Here is a 13,425-nt window from a genome sequence, read left to right as displayed (position 1 = left end):
GGAGCAAGAAGACCCAGTAGCCCTCCCTACTGGGCTCCACCTTGCCATCCTTGGTTGCCTCTTGTTGAAATCTGAGTGGGTGTTACATCACACACTCCTTCCTAAGAGTTTCCATTTCATTCCATATATCTGGAAGGCCCCTTATCCTCCAGAACCAGAAGTGGTATCATTAGCACACATCAGGGAGTTCTTTGGGCAAAGGTTTTGGAATCAAAGAACCCATGTCAATGTTAGGAAAGTTGGATACAGTATTGAACCCTAGGTCTTTCTGCTGTTTAGCATAGACTGTAGTTTTAAATTGGAGATTTTTTTTTTTTTTTGATTTTTCGAGACAGGGTTTCTCTGTGTAGCTTTGTGCCTTTCCTGGAACTCACTTGGTAGCCCAGGCTGGCCTCGAACTCACAGAGATCTGCCTGCCTCTACCTCCCGAGTGCTGGGATTAAAGGCGTGTGCCACTACCGCCTGGCCTTTTTTTTTTTTTTTTTTTTTTTTCTGAAGAGAATTTTTTTAATAGGCCCCTACTTCTGAATTGTTGATTTTATTTCTGCATACCAAAATTTTAAGAAAAACCTATTGCAGCCCATTTTCACAGTGTAAGTAACTGTGTGTGCCAAGTAGGCAGCAAGGCTGAGCGGCTAGGCAAAGACCACTGGAGTGAGATGCTGTCATATCCTCGGAAGTCCATTGCACATTGGCACTCCCTGATGGTGGTATAACCTACCCCCATGTATTCCACTCTGTAGATTACATCTTTTGCTACTGAAATGCAAAGCTGTAACAGAATGAATATTCTGTCACTAGCACTGTCCCTGGTAACATTTCCCAGGACTGTTGTGACTTGCATGAAATCTGAGGTTCAGTATATTCTTTCAACCAGCCTAGGATGTTTGGATCAGGGATCATCCCTCATTTTTATTGTCTTTTAAAAGGATCAGGATTCTCTGACTTCATTCTACAGCTTTGGGTTGGCTTTTAGAGGGCATCTACATGAGACAGAGAAGGAGCCCTCAATTTTAGGACTGCCTCTGGCCCTAGCCTGTGAGTCTTATGTTGCTTAGCATCAGGTTCAGGTTTATTTAATAAAAATAACAAAGCACAAAACAACAAAATGTTGATAAGAAATTTCTCTCTTCCTTATATACAGCAAGTCCAAAGGAAGACAGTGTAGGGTGTATACAATTGTCAACAGAAAGCCTGGACTCCTATCTTTCTCCCTAACTATCTCAGTGGTTACCTCATTGTACAATGTGGCCACTAACCTCAAAAACATTTTATCTTTCATGCCACAAAATGTGGAACAAGACAAGGGTCAAAAGAACACACAGTGCTTCTTTCAGGGTTCTCTTTGAGATCTCCCAAGACACTGCTTCTTACGTGCAATTTAGTCACAGGGCTTTGGACACGTCCAGTTTCAGAGGAGGATAATAAATATATTCTTTTTATTATGTGCCTAACTATGAAGTAGGGTTTTATTTTCAAAGAAAGGGAGAATGCATACTGGCCATCATCCTGCTGCTTTCCCCCTCATCCACTCACCTCTCTGTCACTTCTCATTTGTTCTTCTCTTTATCTTTGCTTATTGATTTATTTAATCCGGCATTCTCCCAAAACCAATTTTGACTGAGGAGCATTTCTGAGGATCACATGCCATGTAGACACATGAACCACACTTGTGGCGTTTAAACGCGGGACCAGAATTTCCCCATAAGACCTGACAAAGCTTTAAAAAGGATTCTAAACACACAAAAAACTGAGTTAAATTTGGCATCTTGGTAACTGCTTTTTCTCTGGTGGGCTCTCTTTGCTGGGCAGTGAGCAAAGACATAGCTCCTTTACGAGAGGGCTTCCTGGCTTGGTGCTAGTGACTAAAACGGGCTGCTCTTTTGGGAGGCCCTGCTGACAAACACTTAAATGGTGTTTATGAGTGGTGAGCAACATGCTGCTCAGTTACAGTGTAGACTCAGAAACTTACCAGAGTTGGAATGGTAAACATGGCTTTCAGAGCTGGTGGTAAATGTACCTATGCCATGAGACTAAGCTCTCAGGAACTGATGGGGAGGAGCCAGCTGCCAGCATGCCATGTTCTAAGTTACATAACATTTCAAAGACCTACAGAATATGGCATTTAATGCTTAATAACCTAAGGCTTTTCATGACAATGAGACACATCTGATTCTGAGAGTACCAATTTGCTTCAGAGAAGATGATGGCCATCAAAGAAGCCATGTATGGAGTTTGTTGTCTTTATGGCAAAATCTAGTCATGTAGGCAAAGAAATTGCCCTTGCCTCAATTTCTGACAGTTACTGTCTAAACTAGACCAGTAGGACACAAGAAAAGTGACTGCTGAACTTTGCCAGGACAAGGTAGGACAGTCCTTCAAATTCCCTGCTTCACAGAAAAGTCTGTCAGACATTCTAGGCATGTAAGCCAAAGTTGCAGAGGAACATTGCAGACAAATTTTAGGTTACTGTCCAGGCAGCCTGAAGTCCCTGTTATTAGGTAATAGTTCATTCTTCTGGGGTCTTTGATAAAGTTGAAGATTATATAATTATAGTTTTCTTATAATTTAACTTTAACTGTGTTAAAGTTAAACCCTTCATTTTAAATTAGACAAAAATGGGGAAATTCTGTGAAATAATTGTTCTGTACACTGTAAAGATTTGTCACTCAGATTGGTTTAATAAACAGCTGATTGGCTGGTAGCCAGGCAGAAGTTATAGGTGGGACAACCAAGCTAGGAGAATGATGGGAAGAGGAAGGGTGGAGTCAGGGAGACTCAAGCCAGATGCCAAGGAACAGGACCTATAGAAAATAAGATAACAAGCTATTCACCATGTGGCAAAGCATAGATAAGAAATATGGGTTAATTTAAATGTAAGAGTTAGGTAGTAACAAGCCTGAGCTATTGACCAATAATTTGTAATTCATAATAAGCCTGTGTGTTGTGATGGTTATTTGGGAAGTGGCTTGTGGGACAGGAATAGTCTGCATACATCTCCCTTTGACAGTCAGGTGAGTGTGATGGAGTAAACATGCAGGCAACTGGAGAGGGAGAGAGGCTCCAACCAAGGCCTGTAGACAAGAGGATGCCTCCTTTGAGGGAATGGTGCTTAAAGGAGACTCCAAGCATGAAGAGTACTAGTTGTTTTCAATGATAGACTAGGATCACCTAATTTGCAGGCCCCTGAGTATATCTCTGCTCCTGGGTCATAGAAGTAAACCTCTCTTTTCTGGCATCACAATTAATCCCTAAGGAACCTCAAGACCTGTGAGCCACTTGAGAAAGAGCCAGGGGAACTATGGGTCATTTCCTCAGCTCCTGGTGGAATTCTCAGAGGACCCCATATGTGGCTTAGTAAATTGCCCAGAGAGATCACTGGTAAGTGGCAATGAGAGCCAGTGTAATCTACCTCCTGTACCATCAGAAGTCACTTCTGATTTAAATTCTCCATTGTGGTCAGAAGTGTTAAAGCTCCATGACAGGTGAAAGGAAAGGAGTAAGGTCCACAGGGGCTGAGAGATGAGCTCTGTTCCAAGCAGGACTTTCTTGGTGTTCTTGGAAGACAGCAAACCTTGGTGGGGTGTGGGATGCCAGGTATGGATAGGAAGCACCATGGAGGTGTCTTCCACTTCAGAGGGAAGAATGTTGTGTAATTTAGGTCTCTGGAAGGTGCTCCTTAAACCTTTAGCTCTCAGCTTTTTGCAAGTCTGTGTTCAACAGTTATGTAAGTGAGAGATAAATGTCTTAAGGGTTAAACATGAAACATGGGAGTCATTTGTACAGTGGCAGGAATTACTTCAGCAAATACAAATAGTCGTTTCTCAATGGTTGCAGTGGAACTAAGGAAATGAAATGCATATGTCCCCAGTATGAAAGGTGAGTGAGGTTGCTCCTTCCCTGTGGCCTCTTGCCAGTCTTTGAAGTCATGTCTTGAACTCTAGATCTCTCTCAGGGTGGGGCAGATTCTGCTTTCACTTTTAAAAATAAATGTGCAGCTGGCAAAATTAGGACAATGGTACCAGATGAGATTAAAGAAGGCGGGAGGTGGACTGTGTTTTGTCAGCCACAGTATGGATGGAGGTGGTCACAGGCAGGTCTGGGAAGAATGTGTGCTGGAGTTGGATGGACCTAGATTCACACTGTTGTGCAGCCACGTACTGTTTGATTGTTCCTCACCTTTGATTTTTCTCATCTGTAAAGTTGTCATAACTGCCTGTCTCTAAGGGTTATTGGAAAGATTAAGGTTTTTAACAGGTGGGAGGGTTGAGATGTGGCCAAGGCTAGCCTTGAGCTTATTATATAGTCAAGGATGACCTTGAACTTCTAATCCCCTTGCACCTCATGGGTGCTAAGAGGGTGGACATACACCATACCACCACAGTGCTGGGGATTGAACCTAGGTATTTTTACTCCTGAGCAATCACTTTACACATTGAGCTATATCCCAGTACAGATAAAGTTAATCTATGAGAAATGCAGCTCCATGGCTGACACCTAACCAGTACTTAGTAAAGTTCTCCTTATCTGTCAAGGACAAGGACAGAATATCTAGTTAGTGGAAAAATACAGACCCCTGATAAGACAGGAAACTAGAACATCTTACGGTCATGTTGCCTAGCAACAGGACATTGAGTCAGAGCCCTTGACCTTTTCACCCTGTCAACATCCTGCATAAACATCCTACACAAACATCCTGTTAGCTTGCCCCACCCTATGCAGATAACAGCTTCATGCTCCTGATCCACCCTGCAGGAACTATATAAACCCTCCTGGAGAAAAATTAAGTTGCACCTTGATCAGAATCTTGTCTTGGTGTATTCCTTTTGTGTCTCCTGTTCCTATCATTCTGTCCTTAGGGAGGTTGAGTTCCCATTGAAGCCCTGGTGGCCGGGGCAACTGGCACCCAACGTGGATGAAACCACCTCTTGAGGATTCGGAACACTGTCTCCTGGAGGAAAGACCAAGGCCTTGGTGAAGTTGTTGGATCCCCCTGAAATGCCTGGTTCAGGATGCTATCCCGGAGGAGAGCAGAGGCGACACAGGTAAAAAAGTGATGAGCCATGGGATAGGCAACTTCGTCACAAGATTTATTCATTTCTGGCCTAAAAGTGCCCCTCAAGACACAAGGAACTAGGGTAAAGAAAAAAGACCTTAAAGCCTTTCTTGATTATTAATGACATTCTTAGGGTCTATAAACATTTCCCTGACAAACAAGAGGTTATTAATATAGGACAAAAAAATCTTAAAAGAAGCTCCCCCTATACCTGCCCTAAGACCCCCCAAGTGCTTTCTCGTCTGCCTTCAGTCTATCCTTCGTATCATGACCTGCTCTCTATGGAAGAGGGGATGCTCATGGCTTTTAAACCTAAGAATCCTCAGGAGTCTGCCCCTGTCCATCTTTATCCCTCTCTTAACAATTTTACCTCTAGATCCTGCCGAGGAGGCCTCCCTAGAGGGTTGGTCCGAGGGTAGTGGTGTTTACAACTAATTGATCACAACCAATTACAGATTTCTTTGTTCCTTCTCCACTCCCACTACTTCACTTGAACAGCCATCCTCAAAAACTTGGATGCTAAAGAAACTTCTCAGCAACTCCCCCTGATACAAATGCAACACAGGCAAAATTCCCTCCTGGCCTCCTGTCCCAGATTCAAAACACTAAGGTCCAGGCCTGGAAACGCCTGCCCCAAAAGGGTTCAGCTGCCACCTCATTGGCAAATATTCATCAGGGCCCTGATGAACCTTTTAGCTGATAGACCCCAGACCCAGGGTACTACCTTCTCGAGGGGGCGCTCCAAGAACCCAGACTCCAGTCCAGTTGATGCAACAGCAAGAGGTGTTTATTAATGCAGCTGTACAGTCGGGCAAACTCTTGTCCTGGGAGCAAGAGTCACATCTTACTGTAGACACATGGGTGCTTTTAAAGGAAAAACCCACAAAAGCCATAAGATTACAATTCCCATACAATTTTGTTTCACAAGATCATGGTCTGATCACAGAGTGGGTACAGTCAAGTCTACATGTACATTCTTCCTGAAACCTCAAGGGGGGTATCAGGACGGGAGTGGAGTTTACACAAAGGTCACAGTGTTCCTTCCTGGAACACTTGCAACTATCCCAGTCACAGTTGAGCACATCTCTTAACAGAAATCTTTTTACATTGTTACATTGTAGGGGTGGTTGAACAATGGCTGAGTCAGCTTGCCCTTGGAACTAGATTTTTAGTTCCTCATTTCCTGGAGCTTGGGGGTATAAGCCTGAAGGGTTAGGGTCTTTCATAACGATTTTGTCTCTCACTTAAATGATGTTGCCGAAAGACTGTTCAGCCTGCGCGAAAATGAAAGTACCTTTGTTAAACACTTGGCCTTTCAAAACACAAACCCTGCCTGCCAGGAAGTCCTCTGCCCTCATAAAAACAGAGCAGACCTGTCTGAATATTTCAGACTCTGTTCAGGTTTTGGCGCTGCCCATGCCATGGGATTAGTAATCGATGCTGCCCTGAGGGCTTCAGGACAGCCTGTAGCCCACACCTGTTATTCCTGCAAACAACCCAGACATTTCGCTAGGGAATGCCCCCAGAAAGGTAACAGCCTCGCTCCCTTAGCCCAACCGGCCCAGGAGGCCGCCTTTATGAGGTACCTGCCTTCCACTCTATGTCCCTGCTGCAACAAGGGCCATCACTTGGCTAGAGAATGCAGGTAACAAGGGTACCTATTTTGAAGTTTTGGCACAGGAAGAGGCCTGGCAGCCAGAGAGTAAATGGCATTGGCAGATGAGGAAGGCTTGATTTTTGGGTGCTCACTCTCTGGACCTGCTATTGGACTGCTATTCATAGTCACGGAAGTATCCAGACTAAATGTGCTTCCAAGTCTAGGAACATCTCCTCTAGGTTCCATTTGTGAAGGCAATAAAAATGTAAGTGAGTGCCAATTGGTCAATTCTCTTCCATTCCAAGGGTCACTAGGGCTTGGGGTAGCTACTGGTACTTTCAGGATTTGCCGAGGCAACCATGAGTCCCCTGGGCAGCTAGAGGAGACAGGGTGCAGTTTGTCTCTAGATGGGCAATCGCCTGGTGTGTAAGGCAGGGGCTGTCTCTGAGATCATGTTTCTGCCCCAACAGAGTAAGGCCAGTCTGGAGGGGATGGTGGTGGAAGATCTCAAAATGTAGGAGGTATTGGTAATGGTTTGTCTTTATGAAGGGAGCCAGAACCAGCCTTGGAAGTAGTTCCCAAAACTAAAGTGCTGGCAGGACCAGATGCTTGCTGTTGTAGAAGGTCAAGTCTTGGTGGCACTGGAGGGAGGGAAGCCTGTGGGGCCATGGAGAATGGAGAGGAAGGCCTTTCCACCTTGGCACCTGCCAACTCCTTCATCATGAATAGAGAGTCACAAAGGCCAACAGAAAGAAGGAAAGTCTGAGAAGGCCAGCAGCCTTCTCATTCTCATGATGTGAGGTAGGAGAACATTCAACATTAACACCATTGTTGATCATCACAGAAAGACTAAATCCTGTTGATGGTGCCATAAAAGAGATACACTCTCCCTTCGGGAGAAAAATAAAGTTGCACCTTGATCAGAATCTTGTCTTGGTGCATTCCTTTTGTGTCTCCTGTCCCTATCATTCCGTCCTTAGGGTGGTTGAGTTCCCGTTGAAGCTCTACTGGCCAGGGCACTTATCATGTGTCATAAATTCTGATGGGTTGCTCTATGTCTTTATGGGACTCTGTAACATAAGGAAATATCACTCATGATGTTTTTTATGGCAACAGCTAGGATCCCTAGTAAGCATCATCCCAGGTTGGAAGAGTGGCTCACTCAATACTTGACTGAACATGGGTATATATTTTTTGTTTTGTTTTTATTTCAAGACAGGGTTTCTCTGTGTAGCCCTGGTTGTCTTGGAACTCATTCTGTAGACAAGGCTGGCCTTGAACTCAGAGATCCACCTGCCTCTGCCTCCCAAATGCTGGGATTAAAGACTCATGCCACCACCAACTGGCTCAGGTATACAGATTTAAGGTCTACTTCCTTTCTCCTTTAACTCTACTGTAAAGATAACTCGCTGTTTTGCTCTCTTAAACCAAAAACTGCTGCTTAATCCTAAGCTTCTTGGTGTATGTGTGTGTGTGTGTGTGTGTGTGTGTGTGTGTATGTGTGTGTGTGTGTATGTGTGTGTGTGTGTGTGTTTGTATGGAGCACAGAGTAGAGTGAATAAAAGTGAGCAACAGTTGGGATTTAGTGTATAAGAAGGTTGGCCTGACAGAAACTCCATGCTGCTAGGGACCAAGGGACCAGATTCTAAATGAACCCCAATTTCTGCTGAGATCTGGCCATCTACTCAGGGATTTATCTACTATATCCTGACATTGCCAAGTCAGCTAGCAGATGGAATCTTCAGAACCAATGAGTTCAAAAATCCACTTCTCTTTCTGGGACTCAGCATGGCATCACTGCACAACCAAAGGTCATCCAATACCTCTCCCCTTACTCTTCATAGTGCCATCAGCTTAGAAAACTATGTAAGCTCCCCCAGAGAAAGTTTCCTGGGACTTGGAGGTAAGAATGTCCCTTCTGTTGGACTTCAGGAGATGACAGAATGCTGAGGGTTCCCTTATCATAGCATCTTCCTCTACACATCTAAGATAAGATAGTGTTGATTTGGTCATATCCTCTCCCCTTTCTCATCCTCCTGAAAGTCAGGTTGACCTGCATCCAGAGCTTCAGGAGATTAACAGGCAATAGTTCCAAGTTTTGCATGGCTTCCCTTTGAAGTGCTATATAATGTCTGGATTAAGATGTGGAATTACAAGAAACCAGATGCAAATATCATTTGATTAAATTATGCTTTACTTTTCTGAAATAATAAAGATGGATAATACAATCAAAATATATAGTGAAGATTTTATGCTGATTCATAGGTTGTGATAATAGCCCTATTTATATTATTATAATACATATATTTAAAATATTATAATATTTTATATTGTATATTTGTAGTATATATACTATACTATAATCCTATACTATTATATCAGTGTGGATCCATCTTCCTAGCCCATTGCTTTGTACAGACAAGTGTATTAGGCCAGAAAGGTTTTACCCCATCATGGCTGGCTGCTGAGATCACCTGAATAAGCCTCCTACACCCTTTCCCCAGGGCAACATGATAGTTCAGGACATCCTGTAATGACCAGAGTCTTCTTTGTCTTCCTTAGGCTGAGTGAGGCTATAAATTTAGAGCTTTGAAGAACCTAAAGCAAACATCAGCTACCAAGTCTGGCTTTAAAGTTGCATCGGTGCCCCCTTTAAAGCATATTTTCTTATGCTCAACAGAGCCCACTTAGAATATTAAATTTACGCACTCCCAGGATAAAACATCTGATTTCCCAGACTGGGTCAAGGAAATGTAACTGCTAACCCACTCCTTCAACAGTGTAGGGAGTGCAGTGACTTGAGAAAGGTACTGACAAGACCAGGGAACTCAATAGAGTAATCATGCTGCTTCCCAAAGGTGCAAAGACTTACATACTCTGGGAAAGTTGCTGTTCCCAACAGAGGCAGCCAATAGAAAGCAATTTTCAAGGAAGGGTGTGGATGGAAAGGTCACAGGGAGCTGTGGGAGCTTGGGTGCCATTACAGACCTGTACAGATACACACTCTCTTCCCCCTTGTTCCTGCAGATCATGTTAATCTTGGGGCCACTTTCGCACTTACTTCCTCCTTCGGTCCATCTGAACATCTGTTGAGTAGAAAGTTAACTGTGTCTTGACAACCCTCTCTTTCACAAATGACTTTGCACCTTCTGTCCATTGGGGTTATGCTCCATCAGTTACCACATAGAAGGTGGATGACAATGGGCTTGAACTTCAGCTCTGCCCATCTCCAGAACGGCATACAGAAGGGACTTGCTGACACATAGGCTGGGTAGATTCTTTCTTCACAGATGAAGTGAATCAGTGATTTATGACACTGCAGAAAGAACCACTTGCAGATACTAAGCTGGTAATCATTTGGGAAAGGACTGTCCCTAGCCTGGGAAAGGAACCCAGGGCAAAAGTGGAGCACATGACAGAGATCATTCCAAGAGGTCACTGTTCCTAGAAAGGAGGCTTTCAGGAGATGATCCTGTCAAATGCTGACTCCCACAGATCACCAGTATCAAGGGCTGATAGGATAAAGCTAAGGTTATTTTTTCTACCAGTAGTGGGAGGGGAAGGACAGGGCCTGATTTATTGGTGCCCTAGTTTGGATTTTTATTGCTGTGAAGAGACACCATGACCACAGCAGCTCTTATAAGGAAAACATTCAGTTGTGGTGGCTCGTGTACAGTACAAAAGTTCTGTGCATTATCATCATGGCGGGGAACATGGCAGTGTGCCAGCAGACGTGGTGCTGGAGCTGAGATTCCTACATTTTGCAAGCAACAGGAAGTTGACGGACAGTCACACTGAGGGAAGCTTGAGCAAAAGAGACCTCACAGCCCACCTTCACAATGACACACTTCCTCCAACAAGGTCACACCTCCTAATAGTGCCTCTCCTTTTGGGGGCCATTTATTTTCAAACAACCACAGTTGGTATTCCAAAGTCTGACCTAAGGAGATAGAGGATTGGCACAGGAGGTGTGGCTGCCCTGAGATCCATTTTTCTGTCTTGTTGACTGGTGTGTGCTGAGTACCTATCAAAACACACGACACATGGTAAACTCTGCAAAACTTTCCTAATGAAATAATTATTGATGTGCAAGTAACAGCTTGCATGTTGACACCAACATAGCTAAGAGAAAGACATCCCACTCTCAGGATATGTGAATGGTGTTTACAGTTAAGGAAAAGAACCTGTTTTCCTTTTGTTTCTATGTGAGACTTTTCAGGGGGGAAAGTTCTCCATTTAAGATTGCTCTCTGTGTTGAAAAAGGCAGTTTCTCAGCTCAGTCACGTGCCCATTCTTCTCCATCTCCTTCCCCATATTTCAACTGATTTAAAAAGAAAGTGAAAATTGATCCAACTAGATGACTTGGCTGAGAAAGACACTTTCTACCAAGCTTGATGTCCTAAGTTTAATTCCCAGGACCCAACTCTGTGAAGGAGAGAACCAGACTCCTGCAAACTGTCTTCTCACCTCCATATGCATGCTATGTACATGCATATTCCTTAACACTTCATGCATGCATGTACACACACACACACACACACCACAAAAATAAATGTAATTAAAAATAATTCAACACTAGTACTTTTAGTAACTTTATATTTTACTCCTATCACTTGATTTTTAAATAAATCCCTGCTGTTTGCTGAAAGTTGGCAGTCAGGAATAGTAGAATAACACCCTTCACCCCTTTTAGGTAGAATTCAGGACATGATGTGATAACATTTATAACTGAAAATCTTAAAGGAGAGTTTTCTCAAAACCAAGGAAAACTTCACAAATTGTTTGCAATTACATAAAACAATCGCAAGTTTCAGGTACCTGCTGTGGAATGGTGCATCATACTCCAACTGCCCAAAACAAGCATTCTGTATGAGACAGGAAACAAAGTCGTTTTGCTCTGCGTGGCTGAGAATCTGAATGTCACCTGCTTAGTACTTTAGTATTGATAAATAATTGTTCAAATTGACAGTTGACTAGAGAAAGGTCATAAAACCAATCAAGCAAATAAATGCCATCCAAAAAGATAAAGACTGGCTACAAATTATAAAATGCAAACATTCTGGATTTTTCTTCCTGTTATTAATGCTTAATGAAGTCTCTGCAGGAGACAAAGAAATTTGGATCCAAAGCAATCCACATCTGTTTGTGTTTTTCTCTGGGCCTTATGTACATTTTATCTCTGTGATGGACTGAATGATTGTTTTTTTTTTTTTTCCAAAAAAAAAAGAAAGAAAAAAAGGAAGGAAGGAAGGAAGGAAGGAAGGAAGGAAGGAAGGAAGGAAGGAAGGAAGGAAGGAAGAAGTCTTGTTAAAATCAGATCTCCAATGAGGTAGTATTAAAAGATAGGGGATGATAAGTGAGGGGTCTCTGTCCCCATGGGTAGAACAAGGGCCTTATTGTGGAAGCCTACTACATAGAGGCATAGCAAGAAGGGTGTGACCTGTGAAGGCTTAGAGCTGACTGTCACCATACACCAAGCCTTCATCTTGGACTTCATAGTCTCCAGAACTGTCGGTTAAAATATGTGCAGGTGACAGATGATCTAGTCTAAGGTACTTTGAATCCCAGAAGCCTAAAGTACCATCATTATTTGTATCCACAGACACATTAGGAAATAAGGATGACTTGGACCAGGCAAAGAGAAAATGGAATTGCCCCAGATAGACATCCAGAATTCATCAACATAATGCTGAGCATGATCTGCTTGTAGCCTATCTCTAGAACCTTCTCTGTAGGGGATGAGTTCCCTCTAGTGGAACTGTCATCCCTAAAGGGGACAGAAGACCTCTTCAGTGCAAACTTTAAGGACTGGAGTAGGATCTTGCATAGACAATCATGGTCTATCAGGCTGGGTCACTCTGGTGATGGAATTGAACTGTGTAAGATTGCTTCTCACTTTGGTACACAAGGTCCAGGAATGAGTTGACAGACAAGACCCATTGGCTATGGAAGATTGCATCACATGATCCTAAAACATGAAGTTTAGCCATAGGAGAGCCTGCCCTCTCTTTCCCCCTTGAGCCTGCAGGGAGACATCACCATACCTGGGTTTCTAGTTGAGGTCATAGAATTCGATCTTTCAACTGCATTTTCAATATCATATTCATAGAAGTTGCAGACTACTCACTTCCAGGATTAGAGCCAATGGCTCTTATATTACTATTTACAAATAGTGTGGCATTTGTTACTTTTCAAGTATGAAACCAACATGTGTGAATGCAGGCTCACCTAGATAAAAATCTCATCAGGAATGAGAAAGAAATAACTACTAAGTGAAACCCTATACTCTTTGTAACAAAGGAAAAGCAGACACACCAACATCAATTCTCTTGAGTAGGGCAGAATCTAAGTCCTTACCCATGGTGTACCACCACATCAGCTCCAGCGTTTTTTGTTTCTTTCACACAGAAGTGGGCATAAAAGAGTTAATAGCAAAGACCTCGAGAAACCCTCTCCATGTTACAGGAAAATCACTTTTAGCTTCAGTCACTGCTGTCAGGGGACCTGCTTGAAAAGTAAGAAAAGGAATAATAGGGAAGCAAAGGACTTTTAAATCACACTGGAGTATTTAGGACTACTAAGTCCAGAAGATGTTCCTTGTACTGTTTTAAGCCAATAGTTCTCTCAGGCTCCCAAGCACAGATATATAACCTCCCCACCATCACAGATTGTGTCTGAATTCATGGGTTCCTAGGACACTGCCCTGTTAAGTATGAGCTCCATCAATAGCAGAAATTGAGCAGAATCAATACTAAAAATAACCCTAGAAATG

The sequence above is a fragment of the Peromyscus leucopus genome, chromosome 1 (genome assembly GCF_004664715.2).
Source record: "Peromyscus leucopus breed LL Stock chromosome 1, UCI_PerLeu_2.1, whole genome shotgun sequence".
NCBI classification, from domain to species: Eukaryota; Metazoa; Chordata; class Mammalia; order Rodentia; family Cricetidae; genus Peromyscus; species Peromyscus leucopus.
Note: the sequence above shows the minus strand (reverse complement) of the source record.